The sequence below is a fragment of the Manis pentadactyla genome, chromosome 11, assembly GCF_030020395.1.
Source record: "Manis pentadactyla isolate mManPen7 chromosome 11, mManPen7.hap1, whole genome shotgun sequence".
NCBI classification, from domain to species: Eukaryota; Metazoa; Chordata; class Mammalia; order Pholidota; family Manidae; genus Manis; species Manis pentadactyla.
The window spans coordinates 116,718,643-116,731,902 of NC_080029.1; the positions used below are offsets into that span (position 1 = coordinate 116,718,643).

Genomic DNA, 13,260 nt, shown 5'->3' on the forward strand with positions numbered 1-13,260 from the left:
ATCTTGGACTGAGGGAAATCTTAGTTGGAGAGTGAGGGCTATTTTTTTATTATTTTTAGCTTTTGAATCACATTTCATATAACCCCCATCATGATCTTTGATGTATTTGCTATTCAAAGCACTAGTGTGTGTGTATTCTACAAAAAAAAAAAAAAAAAAAGAAATATGAAAAACAGACACCTGTGACTAAACTTTTCACTGCAGAGATGATGACCTTGAGCTGGGAGTGTCCTTAGGTAGCTATTCGTTCCTGGAGCCACTGGTGTTATTTGGGCGCCACCTGGTGGCCAATGTCCTTCCCTGACAGAGGGGTTACAGGCTCTGGTCATGTTTCTTAACCCTGGCTGCATGTAAGGAACCCCCCTGAGTTGATTGAAAACGCCTATGGACTTCCAGTTTCCAGTTCTGCATATAAAGAGCTTGAAAGCCACCACTCTGTCCTAATGACAAGTAAAAGACTGAACAGACTAAAAAACTCTTCTAGAATCTAGGAGAGAAGTGAGGGTACAGTGCAGACCGGTGCCCTCAAGATTGGAGAGACTGACAGATGAACAGAGAATAACAACTGAAAGAAGAGGAGACCCATGAGCAGAAGCTGCTATGGGAACCGTGCTGGGTAGGAAAAACCTAACCTGTAATTGATAAATTGCCAGAGGCTCTTCAACTGTGAGAATTAAAAACTCCAGGGGTATCCAGTCATAGGGATCCCCCACAATATTGTGAGATTTACCTGCAGGAGCTTGACCAGATTCCCACAGTAAATAATGGAGAAAAATCGTCTCCTGATTCCCTCAGGGCAGAGGGCAGAGGACAAGGAGCCGTTCTGCAGCCCGCCAGAGCCCGCAGTTCTTAACACCTGCCCTCAGGACACACCAGGCAGCCCTGCCTGACCGGCTGGGACGCTATCAGTGTAACCGACGGAGGGGTCCAGACACCTGGTATGCTGGACACTCGCTCTGATGAGAGACAGGTCTCTTCATCTTGGGCCTCTCTGTGAACGTGACAGATACAGTACTTTATAGGACGTCTTAGAGAAGCCAAAGCTTGCCAGCTTTGCGTGAGGCCGAGAAACGGAACACTCCTCAAGCTACACCAGGCTGCTGTCAAAGTGATCTGCGCCCAGCCTTTTAAACCCGGTACCCTCAAGAGCGTTCAAAGCGTCTGTGGCAGGTTGGGCTGCGTGGATCTTGGGGGGGGGGAAGCCCCAGCATGAGAAGCAGTATGACGATTAATATATATGTGAAGACTAATATATATATATATAATATCTAATACGAAGGCATGGCCTAATATACATGCTTCCACTGCTGTAATTTCCTTGTGATAGTATCACATGGTTTTTGTTGTTAATATTAAAAAAAAGTTTAAATTGTGTAAAATATAGATAACATAAAACAGTACTTAACCATTTTTAAGTCAGTGCTATCAAGTACTTTCTTACTAAGTACTTACGTCGAGTACTTTCACAATGTTGTGTGATCATCACCATCCATCTCTAGACTTTTTCTCATCTTGCAAAACTAGAACTAAACTAGAACTCGATACGTATTCAAGAATAACTGCCCAGTCCTCCCTCCATCCAGCCCTGGAAACCACCACCACTCTACTTTCTGTGCCTGTGAATTTGAGTGCTGTAAGTACCCTATTGATTTTAATTTTGATACCTTTATAATATCTTTTGCTCTCTAGAAAGTCAAGTCTTCTTTTCAGCTCCCCACCCCCACCCCGCAACGCAAGCGCCGCTCCCGCTGCAACACGCTCTTGGCTGCCGTAGCTCTCGGCTCCTGCTATGCCAGCACTGCAGTCCTCTCCCGCCAGCCGCCGTGATGATCATCTGTTGGGACCTCATCAGCCATGGAGATGTTCTCTGACATCTACAAGACCCGGGAGATCACGGACCGGCTGTGCCTTGAGGTGGAGGGGAAGGTGGTCAGTAGGACAGAGGGTAACGCTGATGACTCGCTCATTGGTGGAAATGCCTCTGCTGAGGGCCATGAGCAAAGTTACCAAAGCACAGGAATCATGGTGCTGACACTGTCCTGAACCATCACTTGCAGTGAACCAGCTTCACAAAAGAAGCCTACAAGAAGTACAAGAAAGACGATATGAAATCAATGAAAGGCAAACTTGAAAAACAGACACCAGAAAGAATAAAACCTTTTATGACAGGGGCTCCAGAACATCCTTGCTAATTCCAAAAACTACCGGATCTTTATTGTTGAAAACACGAGTCCAGATGGCATGGTTGCTCTGCTGGACTACCATGAGGATGGTGTGACCCCATATATGATTTTCTTTAAGGATGGTTTAGCCATGGAAAAATATTAACAATTTGACTATTTGGATATGTCACCTGTCGTCATAATTGCTGCTTTTCATCCACACACCAGGACTTAGACAAATGGGACTGATATCACCTTGAGCTCTTCATTTATTTGGACCTTATTTGGAGCACAGGCTCCAATAATGTTTTTAAAGAAAAAACATATCATGTAGGCTAAAAGTAAAATGCATTTAAACTAAAGAAAAAAAGTCAAGTCTTTCCTCATTGCTCTTTAAAAAATTTCCTGGATGCTCTTGTACATTGGATCTTTCAGTTGAGTTTTTGAGTTGGCTTCTCAAGTTTCATAAAACATTCAGATGGGATTTTTGATATTACACTGAATCACTCTTGTTAAGGTGATGATTAAACTACAGGAAAAAATGATATTAAAACAAGTTAAGTCTGTTATAAAGTTATAAAACTCTAATGACTCCAATAGAGAATTTCTTTTATTTTCAAATAAATAATACTACACTCAGGTTAATTTTATGCAAGAAAGAAAATATTTTGTTTACATTTAACTGTAGGTATATTCTCAGGATATTTTCATTACACTCATACAGAAGGATAGGATTCTTCCTGTGAAATATTAATGACTAGGCTCATGGGACTTCCTCTTCCTCTAATACACAGTATTAAGAGGGGAAGGACAGGCCACAGAGGGCGCGGGGAGTAGACTGAAAAGGCTGAAGGTATAACCTCCAAATTTCAAAGTAGGCTTGTATCAAACAACCTAAAATTCCTGACTATGTTTTAATCACCTTGTGCCATATAATTATTTGACTATCCCCAAATTCCATCCATTGTATGCCATCTAGTAAGCTTTTGTTGATCCTCATGAATGCCATAATTCAGTATGGAGTGTGGAATCTGTGTCGCATGGCAGCCCTAAAGTTACTGCCTTCTAATTGTACTCTCCTTGATGGTAAATACATATCTTCAAGTACTCTTTTGAAATCACATCTCTGGGGAATGGTGCCCCTTCCCCCAAAGAAGAATTCATTTAACTCTATCAATTTATGTGTGGATGTGTCATATCTAGCTGTTTTAAGCAGAGGCAAAAAACTTATTTCATGTGGTACAAAGATTGGAGAGGGTGACCTGGGGGCCAAAAAAATGTGTTTCATTCACTGATAGTAAATGAGAATAAACTGAATATATGAACAGTATTCTTCCTTAGACCGAGTGGTAGAGTTTGATGTTGGAAAATTCCTGGGCTGATGATCAGATCAAAATGGCATTGCAGTGTAGTTCTGTTTTCGGGGCATCCTGGATCCCCATTTTGATGCTGGTTTTTCTGTGTGGTTCAGAAAACTGAAAGAAGGCTTCCCTAACAGCATTCTAATCGTATCATATTTGAACCAACGGTTGAAGTATTCAAAAGGTATATATAACCAACTACACACTTAACATAAGTTTCTTTTTTTACGACATACATGAGAAAAAAACACTCTCATATTTTACAAATAGAGCTAATGTTTGTTGTTTCTTTCTAAGGTTATTTTTTATCAGATTCTGATTATTTTACATGCATCAAAAAGAAATAGAGTTACATTCTAGGTATCAAGGCTGACTGGCTTACTCTGCGTTACTTTTCTTACTAAGGAGAAACCAGATATGTTGTGCCCCCTGAGATGATGCAAAATGAAGTATACAACACCTCATTATAGTACCCATGCCTAAAAAAGAAAAACAATGAACCTGAATCTATTCAGCCAGTGGATCCAACACATTAAACATCGTAAGGGTACAATCAACCTAAAGTTACTCTTTTATCAACATCACTTCTTTTCAGATTATTGGTATACATGATTGAAATAATTTCAGAAAGTTAAAAATGTACATATTCACCATAGTGGGAAAAAATTCATCTTACTGTACTTTAATCAGAATTCCTTATAATAATAAATTAAAAATATTGTACACTATTTGAATTATGCTAAACAGTATTTGTTATTGCATAATTTGCATATAATTGAGGTTAAGTGGATTTTTTGCCTAGTGATTAGCTTTTTCTTTTTCTTTTTTAAGAATTGTGAATGCATATTTTTTGCTCATTATTCTATTTGATTCTTGATGTCTTTCTTCCTTCTATATATTAGGCCTTTATTTGGTACAGTTATTTACCATTTATCATATTTGTTCTACACTCCTCTTTTCCAGCTTCTCATTTTTAAAAAAATTTTGTTTATAGACTCATATAGATTTTAAACATTTTAATGTTGTTAAACCTGCTGCTGCTTTCTTTTGAGTTTTTCACATTGCTCTTAAACTTAGGAAGTTATTCCCTATTTAGAGAGATTCTGCTTCATGACCGAGAACTCTGATATTTAGAAATAAATATGAGTATTTAAAATCATATTTTCTCCCTAAAAAAAAAGGAAGATGTTCACCTTACAGTTTTTAACATGGGCCATTACTGAACTGCTATGTGTAAACTGATATTGTTAAAAATTCTGAAATTATTTTGTGAATAGCCCGGTTATAATGAATAATTTGGGGTGTTTTAAGTGGGTCATTTTGTTATATGTAAATGTTAAAACTGCCACAATTTTTATAGCCATTTTGTCATTTCTACAAAATGATGAAGTAATAGATGTAGCTGAGCCTGTTTGCACTGCTAGGGTGGCCAAGGGATCCCAGGAGCTAAGAGGTTTTCCAGAACGAAGGTCTTTCAGTGGTAAACCTGGGACAGACCCATTCAGGCAAACCAGGATGGTTGACCACCCTTCAGAAGACAGCACACTCTGATCTTACAGGATCTTACAGGTTTCTCACCGTCTTTTCTGGACAACAGAAGCTAGCCACTTCCCCTTCATGCTGAAACACACACTCACACTTGGATGCTTCTATGCACTGCTGCCACTCCTCCCCAAACTGACCTCTCTCTAACTCGAAAAGAGCATTTATTTGGTGACAACAAATGCAATTATGTAATATCCTTTATATAAGTCACAGTAGAGTTGTTTTAAAACTAAAAACAAGATAAATGTAAGAAATTGACAATTTGTGTAGGACCTGGCAGAAAAATAGCTTTCTTAAAGTCACCTGGGGGTTGCTTCCACACCCATGTGATGTAAATTCAGAAAGCCCAAGATTTGGGGTTCCAGGGCTGAAATATAAAATATCCAAGACAGTTGAGGGATACATACTTTTGAATAAAAGACTTGGAGAGTAGATAGCAGTGCTAAAATTGTACCCTGTGTGAGTTAAATAACTAAAACATGAATATACAATGTGACTAACAACCAAGATATTATACTGTGGAGGTTTTATGCTAAAATCGATAGTAGTAAAAGAGAATGGAGGTGTTTTCCATGTATCATGTGTTGCCCTCCAACCAAAGGCATGACCTGGGGAATCCATACATAATGATTTATGGCAGGACTCAAGCCTTGAAATAAAGTCATTTATGATCAAGTTTAATGAATATGTTTGCTATTCATATTGTTGTTACTAAAAAACCAATACAATAAAAGACTTACAGACCCAAAAGATCATTGACATGTTAAAGGAATAAGCAGGTTATAGAAACTTAATTAACTGACCAATTTACACCTGGCCTTTCATAGCACCAGTAAGATTTAAATCACAAGGTCAGTCAAAACAAAGGCAATTGTAGTTTATGAATGATTGAAAATGCATCAACTTTACATTAAGTGAAAAGCCAAATATGAAGGTCTTACCATAAGAGTATGGTTTGAACACTCACATCTATGTTTGTGTTGAGGTAAATTGGTACAAACATTTTAGAGGTCAATTTGGCCTCGTATACAAAATGTCCCAATTGAGCAAGGTCATTTCTAAGAATTTTGTGCACAGAAATATTTGCACAGATCTGCAAAAATATATCTGTGGGCTTATTGCTGAATATTTGTAATATTTGTGATAGTGAAAAGTTGACAGCATAGGTGTATAACAATAGAGTTAAAAACATTATTGTGGATCTACACTGAAGGATACTATGCAGCCATCAAAAAGAAGGAATTAGATTTGTAAGTATATATATATAATATATTGGGATATATTGGGGAGAAGAAAGAAGTTGAAGAACATTCATAGTGTAATTTAATTCAGGAAATACTATATCCACAGCAAACTGCTAAGAGTGGTTAATGCTGGGAGTGGGAGTGTTTCATTTAAATTTTTTATGATGTACTTATAATACTTTGTGTTTTAAAGGCAGTATTTCTTTTTTGTTTAAGAACCAGGGAACATATAATTAATTAGGTCCTCACTCTGAAATCACTGAATTTCCTCTTTTCATGACCACATCAGAGATAAAAGGCAGTGGTGATGGTATATAAAAGAATATCATTGGTCCTGTAGGTAAAACCAGACCTCTCCACACCACCCCAGCTACAGGTAAAATGCTGAAGTCACTTATACAATAAAGATCATATATTCAAGACTTTCCAATGGTCCTTAAAATATCTTTATAGCTGGTTTGTTATTTTATTATATGTTTCTACAACCTGGAAGTATCTTACCATTCACTTGTTGAAGTTCCACCATCTGAATCTGTCTGCTTGCTTCCTCCTAAAGCAGTATGAGTTGTTTCTCCATTCCCTTCTCCTTCCTTTCAACTAGAAGTTAAATATTTTTAGGCAAAACACTTCATAGGTGGTGCTGTATACTTCATATTTCACCATATTAAAAAGCACATGAGGTGGAGGTTCAAGATGGTGGCATGAGTAGGGTGGCAGAAATCTCCTCCTAAAACCATATATATTTTCAAAATATAGCAAATACAACTATTCCTAAAAGAGTGACCAGAAGATACAGTACACAAGCCAGACTACATCTGCAAGAACCCAACATTTCACAGAAAAGGGTAAGATACAAAGCCGTGACCCGGTGGGACCCAAGCACTCCCCCCACCCCAGCTCACTTGCGGTGGGAGGAAAACAATCAGAGTGAGGAGGGAGTGGAAGCACAGGACTGCTAAATAACCAGGCCTGGTGATCTGCCCCGGAAGCACAGACACACATTGCATGGTGCGCTGGATATTAGAGGAGCGGAAAAGCAAAATCCGAGATTAAGACTGCGAACACGTTCGCACAGCTGGCTGCCCTGGGACAAAAGAAAAGCACGCGCTTTAAAAGTCTTAAAGGGACAAGGGCTTAACAAGTGAACTAAATCATCCTGGCACACTCAGCCCAGCAGGCTGGGAACTTTAAGGAACTTCAGGCGCCCTAAACCCCTGGGTGGCAACACAGCTCTGAACCCCCTCACGGTGATAAGCAGCCCGCCGTTCCTTCCCCACTGCCCTCACTGCAAGCAAACTGGCTGACCTGCCATTGCTGTGGAACAGCCAGGGAGCAACCCTGCGTACAGCAACCACACAGCTTAATACAGAGGCTTCTCCCTGCATGCGGCTAACTGGCCCAGATCAAGAGGCTGCTCACTGTGCACGGTTGACCGGCACAGACAGCGGAGATGGGCGCAGAGTCTGAGAAGCATGAAGGGGCTCTGTTCTTGCAGCAGAACACACACTGCTTGCCTGAGAATCCTGCCACTGCCCTAGGCAATCCCGAGGGCTGCTCCACCCACAGCAGCTCAGGGGATTAACGCAGAGGGTGCTCCCTGCATGCGGCTGACCTGCACAGACAGCGGAGATAGGCGCAGAGTCCAGAAAGCACGAAGGGGCTTTGTTCTCACAGCAGAACACACGCTGCTCGCCTGTGACCCCGGCCAGTGCCCTAGGCCATCCTGAGGGCCGCCCTGCCCACGGCAGCTCAGGGGATTAACCCAGGGGCTCCTCCCTGTGTGCAGTTAACTGGTACAGACAGCAGAGACAGGCAAGGTGACTGGCAAGTAAGAAGGGATTTTGTTCTCCCAGCTGACATACGTGCCACTCACTGGTGACCACTCCCATCACCATGAAAAGGCAGAAGAACCCTGTTCAGTCCAAAATCCCTCAAACACCAGAGAGAGAGCTTGGTGAGACCGAAATCACCAATCTTCCTGAAAAAGAATTCAAAATAAAAGTCATAAGCATGCTGATGGAGCTACAGAGAAATATGCAAGAGCTATGGGATGAATTCAGGAGGGAGATAAAAGAAATGAAACAAACAATGGAAGGATTTAAGAGCAGACTGGATGAGGTGCAAGGGACTGTTAATGGAATAGAAACTAGAGAACAGAAAGAGGCTGAGGCAGAGAGAGATAAAAGGATCTCTAGGAATGAAAGAATATTAAGAGAACTGTGTAACCAATCCAAACGGAACAATATTAGCTTAATAGGGGTACCAGAAGAAGAAGAAGAGAGAAAAAGGGATAGAGAGTGTTTTTGAAGAAATAATTGCTGAAAATTTGCCAAAGCTGGGGAAGGAAATAATTTCTCAGACCATGGAAGTCCACAGATCTCCCAACACAAGGGACCCAAGGAGGAAACACCAAGACACATAATAATTAAAATGGCAAAGATCAAAGACAGGGGCATAGTATTAAAAGCAGCCAGAGAGAGAAAAAAGATCACCTACAAAGGAAAACCCATTGGGCTATCATCAGACCTCTCAGCAGAAACCTTACAGGCCAGAAGGGAATGGCACGATATATTCAATACAATATAACAGAAGGTCCTTGAACCAAGAATATTGTATCCAGCAAGATTATCATTTAAATTTGAAGGAGGGACTAAACAATTCCCAGATAAGTAAAAGTTGAGGGAATTTACCTCCCACAAACCATCTCTACAGTGTATTTTAAAGGGACTGCTCCAGATGGAAGTATGCCTAAGGCTAAATAGGTGTCACCACAGAAAATAAAACCACAGCAAACAAAGTAGACCAACCAATACTAACTAAGGGCAAAATAAAATCAGCTATCCACAAAATCAGTCAAGGGAAACACAAACAGTACAGAATAAAACACCTAACTTATAAAGAGTGGAAGAGGAGGAATAAGAAGGGAGAGCAATAAAGAATCATCAGACTGTGTTGATAATAGTGTAATAAGTGAGTTAAATAAGACAGTTAGATAGTAAAGAGGCTGCCCTTGAACCTTTGGTAAACATGAATCCAAAGCCTGCAATAGAAATAAGTACATATCTATCGATAATCGCCCTAAATGTCAATGGACTGAAGGCACAAATCAAAAGACACAGAGTAATAGAATGGATAAAAAAGCAAGACCCATCTATATGCTGCCTACAATAGACTCACTTCAAACCCAAAGACATGCACAGACTAAAAGTGAAGGGATGGAAAAAAATATTTCATGCAACTAATACTGAGAAAAAAGCAGGTGTTGCAGTACTTGTATCAGACAAAATAGACTTCAAAACAAAGAACGTAACAAGAGGCAAAGAAGGACATTAGATAATGATAAAGGGGGCAGTCCAACAAGAGGGTATAACCATTATAAATATGTATGCACCCAACACAGGAGCACCTACCTGTGTGAAACAAATACTAACAGAATTAAAGGAGGAAACAGAATGCAATGCATTCATTTTAGGAGACTCCAACACACCACACATTCCAAAGGACAGATCAACTAGACAGAAAATAAGTAAGGAGACAGAGGCACTGAACAACACACTAGAATAGATGGACCTAACAGACATCTACAGAACTCTACACCCAAAAGCAGCAGGATACACATTCTTCTCAAGTGCACATGGAACATTTTCCAGAATGACCGCATAGGAGGCCACAAAAAGAGCCTCAGTAAATTCAAGAAGATTGAAATTGTACCAACCAACTTCTCAACAATGTTGCTCATGTAATTGTATATTAATGATACCAAAATAAAAAGAAAAGAAAAGAAAGCACATGAATCTACCTCTCCCAATATTTGCAATGTTAAGATTCATCCTTGGGTTAAGATGATGGCCTGATCCTAGAATTGTACTGCCTATACTAAAATCATAAAAAATAGACTTTAAGTCTATAAGAGACAAACAAGGACATTTTATATTAGTAGATGGGTCAATTCATCAAGAAGTTATAACAATTATAAACACGTACACACAAAACAACAGAACTCCAAAATATATGAAGCAAAAAGTGACAGAATAGAAGGGGAAAATAGATAGCTCTATAATAATAGCTGGAGAGTTTAATAACCTACTTTCAATAATGAGTGGAACATCTAACAAAAAATCAATAAGGAAATAGAACAACGTTATAAGCCAACTAGACCTAATAGACATATCTAGGACATTCTACTACCAATAGCTGACTGTACATTCCACTCAAGCACACAGGGAACATTGTTCAGGATAGACAATATATTAGATCACAGAAAAATCTCAATAAAGTAAAACACTCAGGTCATATAAAGTATCTTCTCCAACCACAGTAGAATTAAGCTGGAACTGAGTAACAGAAGGAAATCTGGAAAATTAAAAAATGTATGGGAATTAAAGAAGTCAAGAGATATTATAAAATATTTGGAAATAAATGTAAATGAAAACATACAGCATACCAAAACTTATAGAACATGAGAGCAGTAGTAAGAGGAAAAACCTATAGCTGTAAACACCTACATTAAAAAAATAAGGAAGATCTCAAATCAACAACTGAAATGTACAACTTAAGGAATGAGGACAAGTATAGAAAATTAAACCCAAAGTGAACATAATAAAGTATGTAATAAAGATTAGAGCAGATATAAGCAAAATAGAACAGACAACAATTATCAATGAAATCAAAAGTTGGTTCTTTAAAACTACTAACAAAATTGACAAACCTTCAGCTAAATTACTAAGAAAAAAAAGAGAGAGAGATGATGTAAATCACTAAAATCAGAAATGGAAGTGGGGGCATTAATACTGACTTTACATAAAAAAGATTGTAAGAGAATACTATGAACCTTAAGTCAACTAATAGGATAAACTAGATGAAGTGAAGACACTCTTAGAAATATACACATTACCAAAGTGACTCAAGGAGAAATAGAAAATCTCACAGACTATTAACAATTAAAGAGATTGGGTCAGTAATAAAAATAAATCACCCAATAAAGAAAAATCCAGGACAAGATAGCTTCACTAGTGAATTCTATGAAACACTAAAGAATTAATACAAATTCTTCTTAAACTCTTCTAACATATGGAAGATAACGGAGCACTTCCTAACTCACTCTTATAAAGCCAGTATTATCTTGATACCAATTCTGGACATAGAGACCACAAAAAGGAAGACTATACATTGTATAAAATACAGCTATAAAAATTTCAGCAAAATATTAGCAAACTGAATTCAACAGCATATTAAAAAGGACTATACACCATGAGCAAGTGGGGATTATTTTTTTTCACTCAGTATCATTTCTTGGAAATTCATCCAAGTTTGTTGCATCTATCAATAGTGCATTCCTTTTTATTGCTGCATAGTATTCTATGGTATGGATGTACCACTGTTTGTTCAACTATTTACCCATTGAATAACAGCTAAGTTGTTTCCAACTTTTTTGGTTATTATGAATAAAGTGCTGTGAAGATTCATGTCCAGGTTTTTGTCAAATATACATTTTCAATTGTGTCAGATAAGTGTCCAAGATTGTAATTTTTGAGTCATATAGTTGTTTCATGCTTGGTTTTATAAGAAAATGCCAAACTGTCTTCTGTAATGGTTACATTGTTTTACATCCCACCAGCAATTTATGAATGATCTTATTTCTCTGTATCTTTGGCAGTATTTGATATTGTATTTTTTTTAAATTAGTCATTTTGATATGTTTGTAGAGGTATCTCATGGTGATTTTACTTTGCAGTTCCCTAATGGGTGATGACATCCAACATCTTTTCATGTGCATTGTTTGCTAGCTGTATATCAGCTTCAGTGAATTATATGTTTGTCTTTTGCCCATTTGCTAACTGAATATTTTTCTTTTACTGGTGAGTTTTGAGATCTCTTTATGTATTCTAGATACTAGGCCTTCATTAGATTTGTGGTTTGCAGATATTTTCTCTAAGTCTCTAGCTTGTCTTTTCACTGTCTTACAAGGTCTTTCTTAGAGAAAATGTTATTAATGTAATCAAGTCCGATTTAGTAATTTCTTTTCTTGTATAACTCATGCTTTTGGTACCAAGTCTAGGAATTTTTTTTGCCTAGTGCTTGGTCCTGAATTATTTTCCTATTTTTTCTTAAAGCTTTATAGACTTGTACCTGTGACCATTTTGAGTTAGTTTTTTGTATAAAGTGCAAGGTTTAGGTTGAAGTTCAATTTTCTAACACATGGATGTCCAATTGCTCTAGCACCATTTCTTGAAAAGGTTATCCTTTCTCCATTGAATTGATTATGCATTTTGTAAAAAATAAGTTGGCACACATATCCGAGTCTATTTCTGGATTTTCTATTCTTTTCCATTGATCTATTGTTTATCCCTCTGCCAGTCCACACAGTCTTGATTACTGGTTATCTTTTTGAAAGCTTTGGAGTAGTTTTAACATGCAGTGAAGACTCAGTACTGCTGCTGGGGCTAGAAAAATGTTCCAAGAGACTGATGAGTATAATTATGTCTCATAATCCCAAGAGGTACTGTGAAAAGCATGTTTTGCTTAGAGACAAAATACCTGGATTTGTAATTTTAGCATCAGGATGTGGCTGGGTGTCCTGGCCAAATCTTTCAGCCTGAGCCTTGTTTTCTCATCTATGGCACTGGGATGCTGATATCTGTTTGGCCTACCCTTCCAGTATGCTTATGGAATCTATAGAATCTATAAGGTTTACACTAAAGCCAGTGTTCAAATATAAAGGGTTATTATTTGAGGGATAAGGCAAATGAGATTCAGAGAGCTTAAGGTCCTTCTTACTGAAGGTCACTTTTTATTGGTTTGGTGGCATCAGCCAGAAAGTTTCACATGTTATTTGACAAATACTTAAAAAGAGTTCACATTCTGCCAGGCACTGTGAAAAGTCCCTAGGAATAAACATAGAAAGACATGGTCCCAGTCCTTAAGAATCTTCCTTTTTAGTGGGGATAT

General features: G+C 38.2%; 2 pseudogenes; one reads left to right on the forward strand and one right to left on the reverse strand.

Annotated features, from left to right (window-relative positions):
- Nucleotides 1–13,260, reverse strand: part of LOC118935745 (kinetochore-associated protein NSL1 homolog) — a 59,143-nt pseudogene that overhangs the window by 7,747 nt on the left and 38,136 nt on the right.
- Nucleotides 1,671–2,649, forward strand: LOC118935744 (translationally-controlled tumor protein-like; annotated as a pseudogene).